Source organism: Panthera leo, chromosome A1, assembly GCF_018350215.1.
Source record: "Panthera leo isolate Ple1 chromosome A1, P.leo_Ple1_pat1.1, whole genome shotgun sequence".
In the NCBI taxonomy this organism is placed as follows: domain Eukaryota; kingdom Metazoa; phylum Chordata; class Mammalia; order Carnivora; family Felidae; genus Panthera; species Panthera leo.
The window spans coordinates 111,178,092-111,190,653 of record NC_056679.1 but is presented as its reverse complement, the minus strand read 5'-3'; the positions used below and the strand labels follow the sequence as shown (position 1 = coordinate 111,190,653).

The 12,562-nt window shown below is 46.4% G+C and overlaps 1 protein-coding gene and 1 long non-coding RNA gene across 9 annotated transcripts in view; one reads left to right on the top strand and one right to left on the bottom strand.

Annotated features, from left to right (window-relative positions):
• LOC122217854 overlaps window positions 1–8,280 on the top strand; it is a 49,152-nt gene extending 40,872 nt beyond the window's left edge. Inside the window, exon 3 of the long non-coding RNA XR_006201706.1 lies at window positions 8,038–8,280. This is a non-coding gene — a long non-coding RNA (uncharacterized LOC122217854). The remainder of the gene's footprint in view (window positions 1–8,037) is intronic.
• Window positions 1–12,562, bottom strand: part of JADE2 (jade family PHD finger 2) — a 132,225-nt gene that overhangs the window by 95,815 nt on the left and 23,848 nt on the right. The window lies entirely within an intron of this gene.

Here is a 12,562-nt window from a genome sequence, read left to right as displayed (position 1 = left end):
GCTTTTGGTGTCATATTCAATTAATCACTGCCAAATCCAATGTCATGAAGATTTTCTTTTATTTTTTCTTCTACAAGTTTCATAGTTTAGTTCTCATGTTTAGGTCTTTGATCCATTTTGTCTTAATATTTGTTGATGGTGTGAGGTGAGGACCCATCTTCATCCTTTGTGCGCAGATACCCAGTTTTCCCAGTACCACTTGTTGAAAAGACTGTCCTTTCCTCAGTGGATGGTCTTGGCACCCTTGTCTAAGAGTATTGGACCATATATGTGAGGATTTATTTCTGCGCACTTCATTCTGCTTTATTTGTCTGTCTGTCTGTCTGTCTTTATGCCAGTACCACACTGTTTTGATTACTGTAGATTTGATTACTGAAGTTTTGTATTCAGGAGATATGAGACCTCTAACTTTTTTCTTTTTAAACATTGTTTTGGTTATTCGAGATTCTGTAAGATCCCATTTGATTTGTGGTTTTTTGTTTGTTTGTTTGTTTGTTTTAAGTAATCTCTACACCCAATGTGGGGCTCAAACTCATAGCTCCAAGATAAAGAGCCCCATGCTCCACCAAGTGAACCAGCCAGGTGCCCCTGAGAAATTCCATTTGAATTTCAGGATGGGTTTTTCTTCTCTATCTAAAAAAAAACAAACAAACAAACAAAAAAAAAAAAAACAAAAAACCCAGGAAACAAAAAAACAACAACAAAAGACACTGTTGTAATTTTGATAGTGATTTATGGACCCTTGGAACTTTAAGGAGGGCCTGGGCCAGCTAGGGTGTCCTAAAGTAACCAGGAACCAGCAAGCACAGTGAGAATCAATAGAAATCTGAGCAGAAGGGAAAGCACAGATTGGCACATCAAAGAGTAAGGTCAAGAGGCTACCCTTCTTTAGAATAGTGAATACTTTGGCTCTTCCCAGGGTTCCATCAAAGACTGGTCTCTATGGGAAGGAGCTCACCTATCTGTGTAATGGGCATTGCATTCCTAAGCCAATGAAAAGTCTCTTCCAGAATCAAAAACATCCTCCTTTCCCTCATTGAGTTTTCTCAGGCTTTTGATGTCCTTGTTGGTTTGCTAGGAACTGGTATTCCCTATCGTGGCTTCTAAGAGCAGTAGTGCTATTTTTTATGTGGCTGGGACTCTGTCTCACTTCAGCCCTTGGACAGGTCACCCTTTTAGTCCAGCAAACTATCCCTTCTGGGAGGGGTATGTTTCTCAAGACTGGGGTAGGGGTGATAGGAACGAGCAGTTCCTGGCCCTTTGGGAGAGGATGGCTGGACAGAAGTCCTTGGTGAAGATTATAGAGATGGTCTCTCCTTATCCTGGTACAAGTTACAGGCAGACCCAGACCTCAGTAAGTGAGGTCCACCTGTAGCAGCAAAAGCAAAGGAGGGCACAGGCAGCCTTCTCGTGTAGCCTAGACTCTTGAGGGATGACTCATTGGGCCCTATGCCAGACCTCTGGCTCTGCCTCAGAAAAACTCCTGCACTCAGTCCATTACTGAAGACAGACAGATGGACAAACAAGCAGAGCACTCTGGTCTCTTCATGGGGCACAATTCCCAGTTCTGAGCTGTGACATTCACCTATCTTACCTGCCTGGCTGTGGGGACACAGAAGAGTCTATTGTCCTAACTCTAGGAGGTGTGGCTGGGGCTTCTAGAAACTCATCCTGCCCTGGAAGATGCCATCTAAGTCCAGCTCTGACAGTGAGGACTGGGATTTCAGGCACAGCCTGAATTTCTTTTTCTTTTTTTAATTTTTTTTTTAACGTTTATTCATTTTTGAGAGTGAGAGAGACACAGCATTAGCGGGATAGGGGCAGAGAGAGAGGGAGACACAGAATCAGAAGCAGGCTCCAGGCTCCGAGCTGTCAGCACAGGGCCCAACACAGGGCTCGAACCCATGGACTGTGAGATCATGACCTGAGCCGAAGTCAGATGTTTAACCGACTGAGACACCCAGGTGCCCCACAGCCTGAATTTCTATTTCAAGTGTCACATAAATGTGACTGGGTGTCACAATAAGGTTCTTGAGCCAAACGGGAGCCTCTACCCAAGTTGTTTTTAAAGCATTTCAAGTTTTATGAGACTGATTGGGGTCACTTTAGATATAGAAGTGAAGCAGCAAGGAGGGAACATTCTTCCTATTTCAGAGATGAAACAATAAAGGCTTAGAAAATTATATCAGTACTGGAGACAATCCTATCCAATTGAGGCTTTCTGTTTTACCAGGTGAAATCTATCCATCTGTCCATCTTTTGGTTCATTCATTCATTCATTCATTCATTCAGTGCTTACTCCTGGACAGGTCCCTAGCTATAGGCTAGGGATACAGCAGTGAGTCAGACAAGACAGACCCTCTCTCCCATGGAAGGCAAAGTCTTGTGGGGAAGACAGATGGTAGCAAAAAACAAACAACAACAACAACAACAACAACAAAACCCTAATGAAGGGAAAGACGTAATGGAACATGGGCCTATGGGAATATTTAAGTACAGAATCTGATCTGAACCAAGAAGTCATTGAGGTTTCCCTGAGACAGCAGAGACCAGCAGGATGAGCCAAACAAAGAAGAGTATTCCAGGCAGAAAGAGAAGCATTGTGCAAAGGCCTGGGGGCTGGAGAAGGGACAGGCCCAGAGAAGAAAGGATACCTGAGGAGTTAGAGACCAGAACTGAGGCTTTGGAATTCCTACCTATATTCTTTCCCCCAAACCCCAGCCCAATGCCCCCAACCCTGCAAGCTTCCTGGCCTCACACAACACCCCTGGCTCCTGTTGGGCCATTCATTGCACTCCCAGGTACCCAGGAGAGCTCAAAGACGAAAGAGCTCAAAGAGTGAAGAATGTCAGAATTGTGCAAAGAACATATAGGGTATATTCAACTTTGTGGGAGCTGGTGGGAGCCTATGGCTTGAGATAGGATAAGAGGCTAAAGATTGAGGGCTGAGTGGAAAAGTTTTACCACCAAACAGAGAAACTATTCCAGCAGAGAATCTAAGGCTCAGGGTTGGGGAGGGAGAAGAAATGGAATAATGAATTATCTGTGTTCTGTTTTCAAAAAGCAAAGTTTCTGAGTGTTGCTGATTGACTGGGGATATTGGGTTTGTAGGTCAGGTGAGCAGTGGGTTGGCTGGAAGTGGTCAGCTGTGTACCTGGAACATCTGCTTCAAGATTATGGTGTCTAGCAGCCTCTGTGTGTACCTGACATGCTTGAATCAAGATCTGGGTGACCAGTCAGGTCTGCACTGATTGACTAGTCCTCTCTAAGCATCTAGAAGGCCAGACTGGGAGTATTTATTGCCTTTGATTCTTTATCTATGAAAGATTGTAGGGACACCTAGGTCCTCACACTCTTAGTCCAATCCAGTTAACGACTGTTTGCTAAATGCAACTGTCAATCTGGAACCCATATCCACAACACCTGAGCTAGAGTTTGCTTCCTGCCCCTCACCCCCATCTGCTGTGTTGAATTCTCCCTCTTCTCATATTCCACTGTGTCTGCCCAAGTCCAAACCACCATTATTGTTCACTCAAAGGGATTCACTTCTTCCAAACTTATCACCTCCTGCTCATGGTCTGTGTCTAAAATGTTACTCTCCTTCTGCAAACTTTTTTCATTGATTCCCCTTGGCCACTGGACAAAGCTCTAGGGTTTGCACACCTAGGCAATTATACAACCACAGCCAGATTTCCAGTTCAGCTCCGCCCGGGCTTGTAGTAGAAGTAGTGCTAGGCCACAAGGATTTTACAGAGGCCTGGTTGCCTTTTGAACTTGAGTTTCTGGTTCTTAGAATAGAATGGATATTCCCATATGAACAGGAAATGCTTCTCTGGGGCACTGTTCTTTGAAAGAAATCAAGGGGTCTCACAGACTGACCTTGAAAATTTTCTTTCAAAGTCAACCTGGGGCACTGGTGGCTCAGTCGGTTAAGCGTCTGACTTCGGCTTAGGTTATGACATCACATTCCGTGAGTTTGAGCCCCACCTTGGGCTCTGTGCTGACAGTTCAGAGCTTGGAGCCTGCTTTGGATTCTGTGTCTCCCTCTCTCTCTGCCCCCCTCCCCCCACTCATGCTCTGTCTCTCTTGCTCTTAAAAATAAACATTAAAAAAATCAAAGTCAACCAAAATCACCACCTCTGAAACCTTCCCTCATTTACACTCATTTCTGCCCCCACCTGCCACCATCATGTCAAGCGGTTGTGGAAGGCCTCCAAAGGCCCCTCTCCTGTTGGGTAAAATGGGTACCCAAGGGTCTGCCTGACTGTTAACTGGGACCAGTTCTAGGGAAAGGAGAGTTGGGATGACACACTCATTTTAACATGTATGCGTCTGTAATGTGGGAATGTTTTTACAAGCATGTATCACTCCTGTAATTAAAGATGCAAATCTAGTAAAAAGCTCCGTCCCTTAGGCCATGGGTTCAGAGGGCAGAGGGTAAAAAGGAACATTTGATAGGTGGCACGACACTGGAGCTGGGCCTGGTCAGGAGGTCAGCAGCAACAAGGGGGCATCTGGACCAGATAACGGCAAGATCCAGGGTGAGGAGCAAGTTAGTACTGTAGTGGGTAGGGCCTTGAACGCCAGACCAAGGAGTTTATGTAATTAAGGTGTTTTTGAGCCAGAGGGATATGATCTGAGCTAGGTCTTGACGTTGGAGCTGGCAAAGGTGAGAGAAAGGCCAGGGTTGCCAGGAGCCTATTTGTGCATCCCAGTGAGAAGAGCAATAATCAGGGGAATGAATGAGCTGGTCTGGTCTGGACCTTTGTACTGAGGGCAGGGCCCACCCTCTCCTTGTATGGAGAATTCCAAAGCCTCACTAGGCAGTGGTAGTTCTGTGCCTCAGGTTCCTGGTCCACCTGGAGCTGGAGACAGGGTAGCTAGCATCTTAGCACGGGTGTGTTTCAGTTACACTTTCCCACCTTGACCCAGAGAGGGGGTGGTGCCCACTGAACCTCTTGGGGCATCCAGTTCTTTCTGTCTTCATAGAACAACTTCAGACTAGCTATTTGGTTTTGGGTCACCTGGTGATTTATCTGCATATGACATTTTCCTGGGTCCTGGAGGAAAAGCTAGCTTGTACACCGCAAAATAAGTGGTGAGGATGTGCCAGCATAAGCCAGATGATGCTTCCCATAGTCCAGAGCCAATTGCAAGAGGCAGGATGGGTGATTTAGCAATGCTGGGGGTTCCAAAGGATCCCAGAGAGACCTAGACACTTTGAGAGACTGGGTCTGACACCAACGAGGGAAGCCCTGTGCACCTCCCAGTCCTGCCTCCTGCCCCATCAGAAGCTACTGGGGACAGCCATGCCTAAGGGGCCATCCAAAGTTACTTGGAGACCTAACATGCAGAAGGACTGGGTTTTGGACAGGTTCTCCAAGATCAGAAAAGCTTCCTTCTTAATTATGGTACCTCCACTCTCATGACCAGGTACTGAGGACTCAAAGATGAAAGAAAACCCAACAAACTCTGAAGGGAAGAAGCATCTTCTCCTGTCTCTGACTCCTTTGAGCGGCTTAGTGGAAGAGATCAAGTCCCCACTGCATCCTGAAAGGGCCCAGAAGCTTCAGAGTACTGTAAACACATCAGGCAAGGAAATTCTCTTCCTCTGCTCCAGGCAGTTTCACAGCTCAGAGCTCTGGGGTCTGCTATTCCCTCTACCTGGATGCTTTTCCTCACCTGGCCCCACTATCAGCTGAGAAACTCCTGTTCTTTCTTGCAAGTATCACCTCTTCTGGGAAGCTTTTCTTTACTGCTGTACTAGCACACTCCCCTCCACCATTATTTCTGTATCTTGTACTTGTACCCATCACTGCACATTGCACCCTCTGCTATTTTGCTTTATTTATGTGTCTGGAGTGATGTCATATGAACCTTCCTCTGCGCTGTGTCCCCAGGGGGTAGCCTAATGTCTGCTCCATTGAGCAGATGCTCAGTGATCACTGGTGCGACAGAACCATGAAGAACAGTCCCAGATTTCCCAAGCCATTTCAAGTTCACTTCAAGATGGTTTAGCCCTCTTGCCAGCCCACCCTTAGTCTCCAGGGACCTCCCGCTCTGCCTAAGGTTGGAGCCTGATGTTGGCCATTCCTGGAGGTTATGTCTCTTGAAATGGTCCTCAAATTAGGAGGCTGTAGTGGTCCCCCAGGTTCTTGGTGAACTTGGGACTCAGGCGAAAGCAGAGTGGGGAAGGCTGGAAACTTTGGTGATCCCCTCACTGCTCTGGAAATGGACTCTTTTATAGCAGCAATACAGTTATGATTGACAGCCCAGATGCAATACAGAGCCCAAGTATGCTGCCTGGGCAGGTGTCCTGCCAACCTCACCTGGAGATGGCCAGGTGGGCACTCAGGACCCAGTATGTCATTCAGCTTGGGCCATGGGCAGAGTATGTGAGACTAGCCAGGCAGGTAGGAAACCCTTAGCCACCCTCCATGAAACAAGTACTTCTGAGTCCTCAGTCTACCTCTTTCACCCTCACGATAAGGATCTGCTGCCCAGGCAAGCTGTGTAGCAAGGAGAAATCCAGCCCCCGTTAGAAGGGCCTTAGCAGTACTAGTTGTCCTCTTGGGTGCTTCGGCCCCAGGCTTCTTGCTTCAGACTTTGCATTCCTCTAGAACGACAGTGCCCCCTGTCCCTGGCCATTTGGCCAAGTCAGTGCGTTGCCCTACTTCTACCAGGGCAGCTTTTCTGTGGACCTCTCAAGCCTTAGAATTTGCTGGCTGGCTGATGGCTCATCTTCTGCTAAGCTAGACTCTGATGCCCAGCACCACCCTCCCTACCCCCTCACCCCAGCTTGAGTCAGCACCCAGCTGATTGCTCAAGTCCTGGCTCTGGTCTCTAAGAGGTCTCTGGGCAAATCTGCAGCTCAGCTTTAAACACGTCTGCATTTGGTCTCTTCGGTTCATTGATCAGGAATCATATGATCTTTTAAAAACACAGCTGGTAGAGTGGCCCATCTGTGCTTCTGCATTTGGATCAGTAAATTGAGCTGCCTAGAATTTATTTAAACCTACAGATCTGAGTACAGAATGTGGCTGCCCTCACGATGCCTCCTGTGATGATCTTCTCATTTTCTCATTTTCTGGATCATCTTCATTCTTGGGACGATCCTTGGCTGGGCTTCTAGCACTAGTTCTGTTTTTAACACTCATTTGTCTCCTGAGCTCTTCTAAGGACTATTTTCTCTTTACACTGAGATTCACTAATTACAGGGTAAAGCACTAATCTGCACTCTTCCCCCATGGCTGAAACACACACACACACACACACACACACACACACACACACACACACACACTTATTTCCCAGCCAAGCAGACAAGATGGGTCATAAGTCCTTAGTCAGGCAGTAACCCAAAATAGTGATGGTCTCTATGGTCCCCTCCCCTCCCCCTATCCTTTGAAATAAATGTGGGAACATTGCTAATGTGGCAGAGACTACCAACTTGCCCCCAGTATCTGAGCACATGACCATCAAAAATAAATACTCGGGGCACCTGGCCGGCTCAGTTGGTAGAGCATGTGACTCTTGATCTTGGGGTAATGAGTTCTAGTCCCACATTGAGTACAGAGCCTACTTAACAAATAAATACATACATAGGTACTAAAATTCCTGGCCTCCTTTCCAGCTATGTGATTAATTTTTGATCAATGAGATATAAGTATGATGGTGTATACAACCTTTGGAAAGTATCCTTAAAGGGAAAAGGCATGCTTTCTTCCTTTCTCCCTTCTTTGTGCTAGTTAAAAAGCACCTTTGTTGATGTGATAGCTGGAGTTAGAGCAGCCATCTGGGAACATGAGGGTGAAGCCACACCTTGAGGATGGCAGATGTGGTAAACTAACTTCCAAGATGGCCTCCAATGATTCTCAACTTCTGGTATTCATGTCCTTATTTACTTCCCTCCCATATTAAATAGCGCTACCTGTGTAATCAATAGGATGTTGCAGAAATGATGGTGTGGCTTCTGAAACTACATCGTAAAAGACATTGCAGCTTCTGTCTTACTTCTTTTTGAATCACTTGCTCTAGGTGTGTAGAAGCTGGCTGCCATGTTGTAAGTACACTCAAGCAACCCTATGGAGGATGACAGGTGGTAAGAAACTAAGGCTTATTGTCAACAGCCAGAACCAACTTGCCAGGAGTGTTGCAGTCTCAGTCAAGCCTTCAAATGACCACAGCTCTGTCTGACATCCTGACTGCAATCTCATGAAACAGCTCCAGCCAGAACCATGCAGCTAAGTCACTTGTGAATTCCTGATATGTCACAGAAAGTGGGAGACAGTAAATGTTTATTGTTGTTTTAAGCCACTGAGTTTTGAAGTGATTTGTTACAGAGCAATAGAAAAGCCACAAAAGGGAAGGAGGCTTGGCCTCTGAAATTGTGGAGGGCTGTAGCAACCTTGACCCTTGATCTACTGAAGACTTTTTTTTTTAAAGAGACATAAACTACTCTTACTTTCTACTATTTTGAGTTTTCTGTCATTCCTATACTACTCCTGTTTTGGCACCACTCATTTAGAAACTCTTCTGGGAATTGCTACCTGGATGTGCCGTTGGAGACCATTTCAGCCATGCCTGTGCCAACGGTATGTTGCGGCCTAAATCTTCCTAAGATGAAGGGCAGTTAATGTGCAAAAATGTCTCTAAAAGGAATTTTATAATGAGAACCACAGGACAGGGATTAGGAGATCCTGGCTCTATACCCTCCTGAGGGATCTCACTTAATATTTTGGTGACCATACTTGGCACAGAGTGACATTGTCTTCATACGGGTATCCCTGGATGTCCATGAGGTTCAAAAAGATTTATAAATAAGCACTTTGGAGAGTGCCAAGATTCTCTACCGACTGAAGATAACACTCTTGCTATAAGTTGGGCTGATTCTAGATGGCGTGAGCCTACCCCAGCATTTATAGACGTTCTGTTCATGGTCCAGCTTTCAGGTGTACATCTCATGTAGCCTACTGAGCAATTCCTAAGCAGTGATGAGATGCCCTGCTCAGGTCCAGTCAGCCATGGCAGCTGACTGGACAGAATGATGGCAGTCCTGCTAGTCTTTTCTTTTTAAGAAAGCACTCCTTCCTGGTGCCCTGGTTGTAAGACAATGGCCAGCCCTCTGGGGTAGAGGCTTCCTCTCTACCCCACATCCTGCTTTATAACAGACTATGACATTCAAGTGGACCAACGAGCCATCATAATTCCTGACCCCCAGCATCACAATTCCTGGATCTGCTTAACGTTCTTCACCTTCTCCCACTTGGCTCTTGCCACACAGTGGGATGGATTCCCTCTGAAAGCTTAGCCTCCTGAATTCTACTAGAGGACTTGACCTCCTACTTGTTAGATTTTTCCAGAACTCTCTCTACTCCCGCTCTTGGACTTTAACAAAAACCTTCTGTACCCTTAGAGGCCTCAATTATTTCCCCATCCTGGTCCCATCATAGCCATCTGAACAACCAAAAATTTTCTTAAGCCCTATATTAATTAGGGTAATGCTAAATGCTATAACAAACAAATCCCAAAACGTGTATTGCCTCAGACAATGTAGTGAATTTCTTGCTCACATAAAACCCAAATGGGTATTTCTGATCAGTAGCATCTCTCCTGTAAGTGATAAGTCACAGACAAGGAACCTCCCACCTGTGGTTCTGCTCTCTCCAACATGTGGTTTCCAAGAGGATCTCAACATGGAGGAAGGAGAAAGGCAGGGTGGAGAAGGCCTATCTGCTGCTTAACTATCTTGGGCTGGAAATGACACATGTCATCCCTGATCAACATTCTATTGCCAAGAACAAGTCACTTGACTCCTCTCAGATGCAACGGATGTGAGCCGAAGGGTGTGTGTTGGGAAATGTAGTCTGTGCTGACTCTTTCCTATCCTCAACTTTATTCTATAGAAGGGCAGAGGATGACTGTGTTTGGTGAACAGTTAGCTGCCTCTGCTCCACACTTCTTTTTTTAATGTTTATTTATTTTTGAGGGAGAGAGAGAGAGAGAGAGAGAGAGAGAGAGAGAAAATGAGCAGGGAAGAGGCAGAGAGAGAGAGGGAGACACAGAATCTGAGCTGTCAGCACAGAGCCCAATGTGGGACTCAAACTCACAAACCGTGAGATCATGACCTGAGTCTGTGAGCCACCCAGGCACCCCTCGGCTCCACACCTTTTATTTCCTTCTGCCACAACCTCAGCAAGACTGCAGCCCAGGTACTATAGGCCAGCCTGACTTCTTGGCTTTTAGATCCTGGAGAAAACCTTGAGGGCGACAGATCAGTGTCAAAGCAGATTCATCACCTCCAAAGGCAGTACAGTGATGTATTGCCAGGTCTGGGTCAGATTCTTTCCTATTTCCCATAACAAGGGTTCCAAACACCTCCTCTTTGCCCTTATCCCCTCCTCTCACCCTCATTCTCAGCAGGAGAGCATTTTAGGGCCAAAGGGCATGGTGCCCCCTCCACTTGTCTTGCTCTCTCCTCCCCGCCACAGTCTTAGAAGCCTCTGTGCTTGCAGTCACCCTAGCTTCCCAGCCCAAACTGCTTCCTAGGCTTCAGACCTGTGTATCCATCTTCCTCCTGGATGCTCCCACCTGGATGTGCACAGGTCTTTCATACTCACCATGTCTCAAATTGAATCCTTATCGCTCAGCCCCCTACCCCCACCCAGACCTACTTCTCCTCCTGTGGTTTCTTTCTCCTATCATGGCACCACCCTAACCACACCTGAAGGTCATTGCTGTCTCTTTTCTCTGGTTAAATGCTGGCCCAAACATTTCTTGAGTCAGTTCCCTGCACTCCTTTTCTCAGGTCATTGCTTCTTGTTTGGATGCCTGTAATCATCTCTTAATAGGTCTTATGCCTCTAGAATGTTCCCCTCCAATGTGTGTTCCGTGGGCAGCCAGAAGGACTGTTCTACAATACAAATCTGACCATAACACTCACTTTCTCAAGCACAGAATTTCCTCTGAGGCCCCCAAGTCCCCACATGACTGGCCCCACTGCCCACTTCAGCCAGCCTCTCACCTCCCTTGGCACCCCAGCAAAGACTGACTTTACTCTGTACATGCTCTGAGGGTCCCTGAAGCCACTGGGGTTTTGGGTGGGTGCCCCTCCTTGGTACTGTTAGAACACCCTCTGCCTGTGCTTATTACTCTCCTTGGTAAATCTTTTTGTATGTTGGCCTCCCAGGACCATAAAGGGAGGAACTAACTCTTTATCTTGGTATGTTAGTGCCTGGGACAGTGCTTATCAGTAGTGCTTATCAGAGCACAGTAGGTGCTCAATACACAATAGGTGCTCAGTGAATGAATGAAGATTGTGAGAAGGTACCTGTTGAAGGTATGGAAAATCTTCATTTAGATATGCTTGCCTTACCCTGAATGAACATTTCTTTTTCAGGATAGCCAAGGTGTGTGTGTGTGTGTGTGTGTGTGTGTGTGTGTGCGCATATATATATATATATATATATATATATATATGTATATATTTATGAAATCTGATCCTTTGCCTAAGAGCCTCCCCATCAATTAATCATGACAGCCCATTTGCACAAAACCTCTTCTCCCAAAGCACTTTACACAGAGGGACCAAGCTCTCCCATCCTGCCAGAGCTGTGGGCTCAGTTCCCACCACATGACTGGCCTTGGCAGTAAGCTCATACCCATGCCTCTCACAGGAACCTTATAGCAGCCCTGGGAGGCAAGCCAGAAAGGAGCATTGTCTCCCATTTTTAAGATAAGAAAACTTGTTCATGGGGTGTCTGGGTGCCTCAGTCAGAAAAGCATGAGACTCTTGATCTCAGGGTCATTGAGTTCGAACCCCACATTGGATTTACAGATCACTAAATAAATAAATAAACTTAAAAAGAAAACTTGTTCTTAGGAGGTGAGGTGATTGTCCAAGGGTGCAAGGTGAGTTAGATATTTGTTCTTTTCCATCGTATGATGGACCACTCTGCCCCCCGCCCTTTGGGGCTGATACAATGCTCCATGGTGCCAACACAAATGGTGGGCTCTGTGGGAAACCCTCAGACACCACCCCACGCCCCTCAGTCATAATACAGCTTGCATGTCAGCTATTCTCTTAGATAGGAAATTATTGGAATAGACACCCACCCAAGTATAAAGGAGGATTCTCACAGAATCCAAATGCAGAAAATCATCCCAGGAACTCAATGGTCATTACACAAACACTTTGTCTTTTGTGCTGGACCATAGGTCTTTTCTCTCTGCATTTCTAATCTGATCTTTTTCCACAAAACCTTAACCATTTTTTAATGTGACTACCCACACTAGGCCCAATGTGACTACCAGCCCTGAGATGGCCTGGCTCACACCTCCAAGGCCCACCACCACAGAAGCAGAGTTGGAGCCTGGGGAACACTCAGCCAGCTCCACCCAGGTGATAGCTTGTTTTCCCAGGTTCATCACCTGGAACATGGGCAAAGCCATTGGGTGAGCTGATACAAACAGGGCAGCAGAGGTGATGAGCAGAGGAAATCCTAGGATGGATGTAGGTAGGGAGCCAATTGCAAGTGGAGGGAACAACTGTGAAAGATCTTGA